The 10,297-nt window shown below is 33.4% G+C and overlaps 1 long non-coding RNA gene across 4 annotated transcripts; it reads left to right on the top strand.

Moving 5' to 3' along the window:
* Positions 1 to 259: 259 nt before the first annotated feature.
* LOC127862432 (uncharacterized) lies at positions 260 to 2,024 on the top strand. Of its 4 annotated transcripts, none has more exons than XR_008040611.1 (6): positions 260 to 363; positions 537 to 631; positions 821 to 920; positions 1,090 to 1,141; positions 1,317 to 1,440; positions 1,911 to 2,024. It is a non-coding gene; the product is annotated as an uncharacterized LOC127862432 (long non-coding RNA). The 4 variants fall into 4 exon arrangements; XR_008040610.1 differs by having other exon boundaries at positions 1,090 to 1,170; XR_008040609.1 differs by having other exon boundaries at positions 1,317 to 2,024.
* Positions 2,025 to 10,297: the final 8,273 nt, after the last annotated feature.

The following is a 10,297-nucleotide window of genomic DNA, read 5'->3' as shown; positions in this document are numbered from 1 at the left end:
ACAAAGATCATTACGGTACGCGTATATAATAATTTTACCAACTGAACGCATATAACTTGCGTACGTGCAAAACATATTTAATTTCTTTTAATAAACTTAAAGAATGTTGTCTTAAAGTTATGCGGTAAAAATTAAATACGCATTGCTCATTGACTCATAACACAAAGTAATCAGCTCTGTGTATGAAAGATAAAAACAATATAGGTCACTAAATAATGAGGTTTGTCTGTGTACAATAAAACTCTTTATCTCTTCGAATGCTTTACTGTTATTGCGTTTGCCATTAGGAAGGAAACACGTTTCTATAACGGATGGAAGACATGTTTGTGAAGTGGTTATGTGTTTTAGTTTCTTGTCTAAAGGGTATGTTTGTGTAGTTTTAATAGAACAAAGCAAAGCAAGCGGCATCATTCAAAGTCGATGTACGAGCTTGAATTGCATTAAGGTTGTTTCCATTATGTAAATACATTTTATTGTTTGAATTTCTATAACATGGTAAGGCATGGTAACACGCAACACATTTTCTATTTTCACAGTGGCCCGCGGGACTAATTGTTCAGATGGGTGGACGGCATTTGAAGTATCCTGTTACCTCTGACGTCACACTCAAGCACATTTCACGGGAGCTCAGGTAATCTATCGGAGAAGTCGTCTTTCATTAACATGAACATGGACATAATTGGATATTGCAGATCAGTGTAAGCCTATTTAATAATTAAGAACATACTTAAGTGGTACATAGTATTGTGTATTTATCAAACAATAATTTTACATATAGGTTCTAACAACAATTGAATGTTATTTCATATTTTATTTAAAGCATTATTGTGAGCAGCATGGCGGAAGCCTGATTCACGCTGATTCAGCAATGGGAAACGATTTCATACGGAGCTATGCTTGCGATATATCTCGATCAAATGGTATGTATTTAATTACAGTAACTCGTGTCGAACAAAGTTTTCATGCCTCGGCTTGAATATTCGAGTAACTTAAAGAAACCTAAAAAATCATTACACAACGCCGCCGCATAAAATTTTACCACAGTTTGCATGCTTATAATGTGCATATATTTGCATTTCCTTTGAGTAGGGCATCATTGGTGATTGGGACTTACAGACGAACTTGTAGAGGGACATTGGAGGTGGGTAGATACAAATGCTACGTTTCTCGGTAGGCGTTTGTTTTGTTTTATTTTGCCTTGTCACACACAGTAGATTACATATTTAACAACCGTTTTTAATTGTAGGTGAATGTTATGGTTATAAGTAAATAATTCGTAGACGTTGGTATTCCAAATTAGATTTACTTATTACTAGGATGGGCCCCGGATGAACCGGATCCTTCGGAAGAAGATTGTGCTGTATTGTCCAGCATACAGAACTTCCAATGGGCAGACATCACATGTGACAGAGCTGACGTTATTCCGCTATGTGAAATAAGGTTTGTGAACTATTTAAGGTAATAAGATGGTATATAAAATAATTAATGTGCATGTTTTGCCATTTGCTATGGCATGCACGTAAATACAGGTTGTATGAGTAGGATCGAGTTTTATGTATTGTCGTGTATTGCATAGGCAATCTCTACCTGTTGTAAATAACTTGTTCTGTACTTATAATGTTTCTTACGGTTACAAGTAATATGTATGGCTGTGTTCTGGATTCGTTTACAATTATAATTTCGTTCGTACATCAATTGAAGTTTATGCAACAAGCAACGAATGCGAGGTAAGACATTTGTTTTATTTAAACATTAATACTCAGATTATAACGTTTTCCATATTTACTTATTTCAGTAAGCAAATGTTAAATATTGAACACACTATGTTTTACTGGTTATTAAACGAGCTTTGCCTACTTATTGGCATGGACATGATTATTTCATTTTTGATGTTTGTTGATTAATTCCAGAAGAGAAGAATCAGATGTCGTTGTTGTTTAAAGATACCCACAGTATAATGATACACTGCATGATGAAAGTTAACTTAAGTGTATTATTGAATAATACATTTTGTTACCACCATTGATACATGGTTTATGAGTTAATATTTGTAAAAAACATCTCGGTCCGTCATTACCAGAGAACAGTTAGGTTGGTGTATCAATATATGTTTTTATTTCGCCGTTTATCTATTACTCAATGTCCATTAGACAAAATCGTCATTATGTTTTAAACCTCATAGCAAGATAGCTGCCATTATTCCTTTTTGGTATATATTGAACAACTCCAGAATGGTTTTCGTTTAACGTTCATACTGCTGTTTTTTATATATTATTTTTATATTGATAGTTAAAATCTGATTATGGTTCGCAATAACAACTAAAATGTTATAATAATATAGTTTTGTAAACGATACTCAGTATTTTTTTATATGTTATTACTTGATTTTTATTTTTGTTTGAGATTATTGTCGTTTTAAACAATATGTAAAGCTTTTTAATTTAACAAGTACTCAGTCCTACACGAATTATATTGTCGTCGCACACTACTATCGACTTTCCGTACATTTTCCGTAACCAAGGAAGAATTGATCCATGATTAAACGCTTGTATATTCAAACATTAACAACGACCAACGCAACCGACCTCTTACGATGTTATTATTACTACCGTTTAACTGATGGAAAATATATATATGACAGACGGAAGTCATATAGATCAATCAAAACAGGTGGCGTTGAAATAGATACCAACACATATTACCAAACAATAGCTATATATTCACAATTCGACACATACTTTATCAGATTTCAATTTATGATGATTTATGAAAGCTGATATATATGCATATTTCAAATGCGTTTATTTTGTAAGACGTCACGGTTTTCGAATTGTGTTTGGACAATTTGATTGTCTATGAATATTTCCTATTTATTCTCCTACCAAAAAAGTATAATAGAAATTATACAATTAGGATTTTCATATATTTCTTTATAATTTAATATATATATTTATATAATATTTATAGTTACCTTTATATTTTTCCCAAACCGTGTAATAACAAATTTAATTTTTATAAACATAACTATTGAGAGAAAGACTAACTATGCATATATATGAAAGTGCAATATGCTAGTAAATGATGCGTAACAAGTGAAATGAAAAAATGCAAGCACACAAATGTTGTAATCAATTCTCAGATAACCAGAAAAATAGCAATTATATCTAGTTATAAGTCATTTGAATTTCTTTTTTAAATAAACGGCAGCTGGAAAATTTAACTTGAAGCATGTTCTATTATGTATCCCTGAATGAAATCTGACAAAATAGTTAATTTTCAGACATCAAACTTGAAGTTCCGGGTTTACTTGCGAGGTCACTTACGTGATAAAATGAATATACTGCAAAATGGCTGCAGTAACACACATTATTTACAGGAAACAATGATGAAATGTTATGCTTATGAGTGCAGGTGCAAACATAACACATGCACAATTAAATATTGATTATACTTTGATATGTATACTAGTTTATAGGCCAAATTTATGAATAATAAGATGATAAATTGTAAGAAATCATTATTTATTTTAACTCTGATTATTGTGTGTTTTGTGTGTAACCCGTTCTTATCGTTTTACAACTGTTCAGGGCAACATATAAGATGTCTTGTCAATTTGTTTTGACTACAAGCTTTTTGTAACAATAAGTTTTTTTCCTTAAAACTGTCAATTAGTTAGTTTTACAATTTGATTAAAACTTACATATATATCTGGATCAGATGAGCGCTTTATTTTGGGAATTGATAAATCTAAGCAATTCTTATTATGTCATTATAAATTCAAAATATGTCAATGGTTGTTTGTAAATATAAGTACTAAATTGTACATGGATGATGATTAGTTATTTTGTTTCTTCCAGTTTCAACACTCCTGCTTTTTATTCTCAGAGCACACTTACATTGCCAAACTCTCTCCATCAACGACAAACCATTGAAAATCACGATGTTATTAGTTTTTCAGACACGGAATTGCAGCGGTGTTTTGAGCCGAATAGGCCGCGTTCAACAGAAGACAAGTTTTCGATTTTTTTTACGACGGAAGTAACATTAAGTATCGACACCACCTCGAACCGGTGCTATATAAACTTACTGAAAACATAACGGCCGCAGTAAAGGTCAATATATATTTATTTTAATTATACATGGTACGGAGGATACGGTACAACTAAAACGACGAAGAATCGTATGACATTCGCTTTTCCATTTACATAATCTTTTTTGTACGATTGATTTTTTATTACAATTAGTTTTCTTTCAAATACAAATCGTAAAAATGATACAACGAATCTTAATCTGTTGGCCTGACTGCAGTGTATTTAAACCATTGTGTTTAATTAGACGACGTACCCATGTATTATACACGTGTGTAATGGTTTAGTGGATAGGGCATTTGATCATTTAATGCACTATTTTGTAACCTCAAGGGCATAATTGGCGATGGCGTACAATAATTTGCTTATAAGGAGTTGTTCGTGGTTCTAGGAAAGGTTTTATGGCTATACTTTTGTTAAGGTTGACTAAGGAGCAAAGCCTATCAAACTTATCAACAATCAAGCAAAAGCAAGAAACACTATGTCAATTTTTCGCTTTCAAAGCATATTTACGCTTTCAACATAGAGGGTAAAAAACATATATGGTAAAATAGAAATTCCATAAATACAAAGACAATACTTTATCATATAAACACCTTAACAATTATTTGCATGGTTACATATTGATAACATTACTTTAAAGTTTCAAGTCCCTGGTAATTTGCAAATTTGTTTTATCATGGATTAACTTTATTCCATGTTATCAAGATTTTTTAAATGTTACTTTCAGGATATTTGATTTGTTGACAAACTTTACTATTCACCAGTCCTGCAAAAGTATTCACCATAGACTGGGGAAAACAAGGTTGGTCAAATCAACAGGGTCTGACATATGGTTGGACTTTTAGGCTAGATAGTATTCATAAAAGGAGAGTTAGTGTGTATTTAAACATTTGCATATTTATTTGAAAGTTATATTAAAAAAATATAGGAGTTTCATATGAGTGTAATTCTAGTGTTTACGCCTGAAGTATTTTATTATTCAATTGCAAAATAAGCTGTTTGTTTAGGCTTTTGTGATCCTTACTTGCCACAAGCGAGTAGAATGTGTTTATGTTTGTATTTATATAGTACTGTCTATTTAGATATTTTTCTGTTTTAGTTATAAATATTAGGCATTTTACTAATAGGTAGTGGAATTCACCTAAATCATCCTAGAATTGACATTTTCTCACCTGTACGTTTTGTCATCTTGCAGTTTCAATAGGAAGTGTGTGGTTCCTAGTAAAAAAGGCAATCACGTTTTGCGTACGTATCTGAAGTAATACCTGTATGTAACCTCCATGCGTACAGGTTTGTTTCATAATTGTATAGGTATCTGTGTCTGAGGTTCTGTCTAAATCCACCTCCCAGTTCTGAATGTAAATATCTTTCAGTTTTATTATAGTGAGTTGTTTAGACATTTGCAATTAACGAGTTGTTAAGACATTTGCAATTAATGCATGATTGGCTGCACTAGATTTATTAACATCCGTTGTTACATAATGTTGTTTTAATGTTTTCTAGCCAAGGGGCATTTAATACGTTCTTGAAGTGTTGGTCTAAGAGTAAGTACTATATCTTGAAAGACAGATCTTATATTTCGGACGATTCTGTGTTATCTATAATGCGAGTCCAAAATGCAATAGATTAATTTTGCATATCCAGTTGGATAGGTGTGAGGCCAGTTACTTCATATATCAAACATTAGGGCGTAGAGCATTTTAGGTTAAATATATATTTGGGAAGACGGAGCTGCACTCTTTTGTTTATATAAAATTCCCCATACCCCAAATTCCACTGGCATACTGGAGTATTGGCTTTATTGTTTGTTAGTTTTTTCAAAAACATCTATTTGCAGGCAATACAGTAATGATTGAAGGGCAACCATGGACTTGGTGGCTTGTTAAGCAATCTATTTTTTGGTTTTGACAAATGAACCGGTTTTTAAGGAAGTATATGCCTAGATTGTTATATTCATTTATAATGTCAATATCTGCATTTCCAATTTTGAATTCATGTGTGGCATTTCTCATTGTGTTGCCTTTTTCAATGATCATTATGTTTGTTTTATGTAAATTAATGTTACGTTTCCAGTTATCATAGTATGTCTTGAAATTATTTAGTGCGTCTGATGGAACATCAATCAATATTACAGTATCGCCTCAGCATAGTGGAGTAAAAACATGTTCAAGTATATGTGTAGACCTTGAACAGATGTATCGTTATTAAGTCCATTGATTCTGCATGAATTTAGGTATTTGTGTAAATCATTTAGAAAAGTATTAAACAGGAACTAACAAGAACTTCTTTCAAGTATGAATAACACCCAGTGCATCATATGAAAACGAAAACCAACGGGTCCAAAGAGTACATATTGCTTAGTAAATTATACATATTGAATTGAAACACTGACTACTACTAATATGCCAACTGCTATTATAAAATGTATATTACTTTGATGTTTTGTCATATTAGGTCAAAACACATAGTATACGATCCCGTCATCGTTTCTACACGTTGTATTTAGACGCAATGCCTAAATATGGCTTAGAATCTACTGATTACGTCTGATTTGGAAACATGGTGCAGATTACGTGTAGGTAAATAACAACGTACAAATAATACCAACATGGGAACACTTTCGGTCATCACAGAAAAAAAGCGGTACACCTTCTATCTCTTAAATTCATTTTGTATAATGTAAAGTTCAACATGGATCAATATATTTACATCAATTTATATTGATTGTTACCAAAAGCTCAACAGATCCGTTTGTCGATTTATATAAATGTTTTAATAATTATTACTTAACAAACCTTTATAACATTTGGTTCAGTATTTATTATATTTATTTTATACTATCAAGAATTTATGTCGATACGTTTGACCTTTAACTTACATGATATGTAACGATTGATGCCCAAGGAGTACCTAAAAATGGGCGACATATTGTTTTGCAAGGTATGACAACGGAGACCTCAATTTCCGTTTAATATGTCTCACACATCAGCTTCGTAATGCCACTGCCACTGCTACATAGAACCGTGAACATGCATTTCTATTAATTGGTTGTGGGTTATAACGTTAACTACACACACACACACACACACACACACACACACACACACACACACATACACACGCACAACCGCACACGCACGCACGCACGCACACACACATATATATGGTGTAGACCTGAAATGCGTCAAGGCTGATGATCTTTGGTAATCGTTTAGCAAACTTTCAAACATTGAATACATGTCCGCATTAAGCGTAGGGAAAACAGCGTTCTATTTCAAATGTTATTGCGCCGCAAACATCGATGCAACGGCTATTAATTGAGCAATATTCCGACATTTATTTGATACCTAAAATATTTAAGTTTCTTTTATTGACGAATATATGAATTTGGGCTAAAATGCCGTTCGTTTAATTCCTACCTTTTTCCGAAGTACGTAAAGTGGAATAAGAAGTTCATTGACTTATTCTTTCACTGGGAAACCAAAAACTCGGTTAGTATTAACCATCGATTGTAAACTTTTGCTTTTCATGGTACATGAAGTACTAAATGGTTTTGATTGATTGAGATGTAACATGGTATTCTACACTTTTGTTGCCACGAAGCATACGTTATTACTAAGCTTTATAGCAATATGTTACAATCTCGAATTGCACATCAGTTTGAAAGCTATACCTAGAATGGAAAGGATCGTCATATAATAGTAAGCTAAAATAACAACTATTTGCCTCACTGTATCGATATATGAAAGTATTATATATATTATATTGGCTTTTTTGTTTTTTTTTATTATGCAATTTACAACAACTTATAATCTGAGGCTAATGGGTAGTGAAAAAAATGTATCCACATGATGTTTATTATTGCTCGATGCAATAGCATTCGAAAGAACATATTTTTCAGCTACAAAGTGAAAAATATTATTAAAATGAATTAATTCAGCCTTTAAGATTTACACGTCTTTACACATAACGTGTAAATCTGTTTGACCACGATGATTGATTTGAATACATTTGTTGCTAATAAACAAGTTCAATGAATTTAATATAATGAACCTTAGCATTTGCAACTATATAGACATTAGATGCATGATATAATTATGTTTGTACTTCATGCTATATATTCAAAAGTATAAATATAATATGGGTTGCACGTGCCTTGTTGACAACGTAATGTATAAATATTTAACTCGTGAACTCTCATATTATTTATGTGTCCCACTTTAAAAACCTATCTTCCCTGATAAACGTACTAATATAAACTTCATAGAAGTAGCATTTGCTAATACAATGTAACGAACACCATTAAGCAATATTTGTTTAATGTAATAAGCATTTAATCGTCGTCATTTCATAATATTTGCATATAAGCTGACATCACATGTGTCGTGTTAACCTTCTTCTAAAGGAGTTAAAATCGTAATACAATATTATCTGTTCATGAACTACTAAATATTAATTTGTCCTGACAAAATTTATGGTTGAATGGGTTAATATGTCAATTTATAATAATAATTATAAACAAGAGATGTGTTGGTCAGAAACACAATGCCCCCTTATGCGCCGCTTTGAAATAAAATTTCAATATATCATTGGGCAGTTTTAGAAATTATCTCCCTTTTAAAGCTTATTTCTTCTCTTGGATTATATTTTATGACTTTTGACCTTGAATAATGACTGGACTTTGACCTTTCACCACTCAAAATGTGCAGCTTCATGAGATACACATGCATGCCAAATATGAAGTTGCTATCGTCAATATTGCAAAAGTTATGGCCAATGTTAACGTATTCGGACGGACGCACAGACTGACAGACCAACAGACAGACTAACGAACAATTCAACTGCTACATGCCACCCTACCGAGGGCATAAAACTCATTATAGTGTGTTTTTTTTAAAGATCAGATCCATTGATAGATACGTTGAATGTTAATGATATATACCGAACTAACAACAAGTAACTGTTTTGTTAAGTTGATCCAAAAGTACACTCAATCGCTTGGTGCTGAACGATCAGAAAAATTGAAAAAAGTATTGCGTTAATAAAATAACAAGCCGCAGTGTTTTGTATACGTTTGTTATATATTTTTATATATTAAAACTTAAATGACAAAATATAATATCTTTGATTTACTGTTCACTATATTCATCCAGATCTACGCACCAAAAGCTGATTACAAAGACGAGAAGATTGGACAATTCTATGAAAAATAAGAGCGCATCATAATCAAAGTCCCCAAGAAAGACGTCCTAATTTTTCAAGGCGACTGGAACGCCAAGGTTTGACCAGACGCATACCAAGACTGACCCGGGACAGAAGGAAGATTTTGGCTTAATCAACAAAAAAACAGAAATTTGAGACGTCTTGAGTTTGTCAGAAGCCACCAACTCACCATGACCAACACACTGCACCACACAAACCGTTAAGAACTGCGTCCTGACAAGCTCTAAACGGGCAAGTACAAATCCAGATCGATGTCATACATGCGCCACAACGGTTCAAGTCCAGCATAAACAAGGCGAACTCAAGAATATTTATTGGTGCAGACAACGGCAGTGACAATGACTTAGTGCTAACCACCATCAACCGGGAGTTAAAGAGGACGCGCATCACAAAGAACCATCGCGTTAGATTTGACTTGGAGGAATTAAAGATCCAGTGACAGCAGAGATTTTTCAAGCACATATAGGTAGCAAGTTTGCAGTCCTGAACATCTTAGACAACGACATCGATACCATTAGCAACACCATTAAGGATGTCCTATTGTCATCGGCTGAAGAAAAGCTCGGGGGATAGAAGGACGAACAAGCCATGTGAAACGGCCGAAATCAAGGACCTATATTACAAAAGAAGAGAGCTGAGGCATGACAAAAACATCAGCCTGGACTGTAGGCCAATTTCCAGAAAGCGAACAGGGAGGTTAGGTAGGAGATGCAAGAGGTCAAAAAGGAATGGATAGAGGAACAATGTATTATCACCGACATGACCGAAGGCAGCAGAAAGAAGGCATACAGCACCCTTAAGACCTCACGAAGACCAGTCAGCCCAAGGCCAGTGTAATGTCTGACGCTGACGGGATTCTCCTTACCGAGAATGCTGCAGTCCTCAACAGATGGGGTGAATACTGCAGTGACCACTACAACTATTGCTCCAACCAGACTCGTCTCCTTCAGAACGATCTCAGACCAGAAGCGGACGACGAAAGT

This window comes from Dreissena polymorpha, chromosome 16 (genome assembly GCF_020536995.1).
Source record: "Dreissena polymorpha isolate Duluth1 chromosome 16, UMN_Dpol_1.0, whole genome shotgun sequence".
Taxonomy (NCBI): domain Eukaryota; kingdom Metazoa; phylum Mollusca; class Bivalvia; order Myida; family Dreissenidae; genus Dreissena; species Dreissena polymorpha.
This window is presented reverse-complemented; position numbering and strand designations above follow the sequence as displayed.